At 43.2% G+C, this 1,494-nt stretch overlaps 1 protein-coding gene across 1 annotated transcript in view; it reads left to right on the forward strand.

Annotated features, from left to right (window-relative positions):
- The window catches only part of btr12 (bloodthirsty-related gene family, member 12), a 23,242-nt gene that overhangs the window by 20,263 nt on the left and 1,485 nt on the right, over positions 1-1,494 (forward strand). The gene's annotated exons all lie outside the window — the stretch shown is intronic.

The raw sequence follows: 1,494 nt of genomic DNA on the forward strand, positions 1-1,494 counted from the left end.
GATGAGTTTCAGGTGAAACTCAGCCTTATAAGCACTGCCTCCACATGGACAAACAGGTTAGTCACATGCAAAAGAGGGCCATCGCCTAAGAATAGGCTTGATTGGTGATGGGTCACATGACCCTCTATGAACAATAGAGCTAATCAAGCCTATTGTTAGACGATGGCCCTCTTTTGCATGTGACTAACCTGTTTGTCCATGTGGAGGCAGTGCTTATAAGGCTGAGTTCACCTGAAACATCAGACTGAAGAAGTCTCTTGGAGGAGAGACGAAACCTTTCACTAAAGAAGAACCCATGCAGAGGACCTACTGATTTTTTCTTTTTGATATTTTTCTACCTGGATTACTGAGATGCATCAGGACATTTGCAGTGTGTGATTGGTCAGAACTTCATGGACAAGTTTGCCCTTCAGCATGTCGTTTTGCTGAAACTGTTCTGCACCCAGAAGCCGGTGGTTAAATTAGCAAGGTGGACAGCTTTGAGGGGTACCTCATTTGATCCTATTGAGCAGGCAAATGTGCCACTGATGTCCATGTCCTCGTTCCACGTATGACTGTTTATCCAGCAACACAAGCCTCCCTTCCAATGAATGATGCATCGTTGAGTGAAAACAACTATCCTGCTATCCCTGTTGGTTATCTACTTAGCAATGCATGACGTCTGCTATATTTGTAGTGCTGTGGGAGGGATTATGATCATTTCTCCCCCACGTCTTCTACTTGACTATAAACACTTGATGAGTCAAAGAAATCCAAAATGATTTAATCACAGATCCATTGTTTCATGTCTTGATAGAGTATAAATCAGCCTTAAGGTGCCCAGGTCCTGAGGCTGCAAAATGAGCCTAAATCATCAACCCTCCACTGCTTGACACTTGGTTTGAGTTGTTTGTGTTGGTTTGCTGTGTTTAGTTTTCTTCGAACATGTCTCTGTGCATTATGGGTGAACATCGATCTCATCTGTCCAAAGGTTCCAGAAGTCTTTTAAGACTTTGCAAACCTAACCCTAGTCTCGCTGCAACATTGTTTTTAGAGGAGTGTTTCACCTCTGGCTTTAGTTTTGCTATGCAAATATTGACTTTATGGAGCCTATTGTGTGTTTTCTACACTTGCARTTAGATTTAGATCCGTTTAGAACTTGGGATTTTGAGTTGCAAAGGTCTTCTGTACGTCTAAAGCTTTGTTGGTGTGGACCCCAGGAAGAATAGTCTCTACTATGTTGAAGACTATTGAATAAATAGATAAAGACCAGGGGTCGGATTTATAAAACTGGCGTACGCACAATTTGAGCCCAGAAACTTGCGTACGCCACTTTTTACGCCAAGGTTGTGATTTATAAAATCCAAACTTGACGTGAAAATGTGCGGTGCCTCACGCCAGCTTTGACCCATGCGTACGCTCATTTTGGAGACGAGAAACTGGAAACTGCGACACTGATGGTGAAGTGAGGAATTAGAGCCACACTCAGGGCCGGATTAACACTTCGCTGTACCC

This window comes from Austrofundulus limnaeus, unplaced genomic scaffold (assembly GCF_001266775.1).
Source record: "Austrofundulus limnaeus strain Quisiro unplaced genomic scaffold, Austrofundulus_limnaeus-1.0 Scaffold338, whole genome shotgun sequence".
NCBI classification, from domain to species: Eukaryota; Metazoa; Chordata; class Actinopteri; order Cyprinodontiformes; family Rivulidae; genus Austrofundulus; species Austrofundulus limnaeus.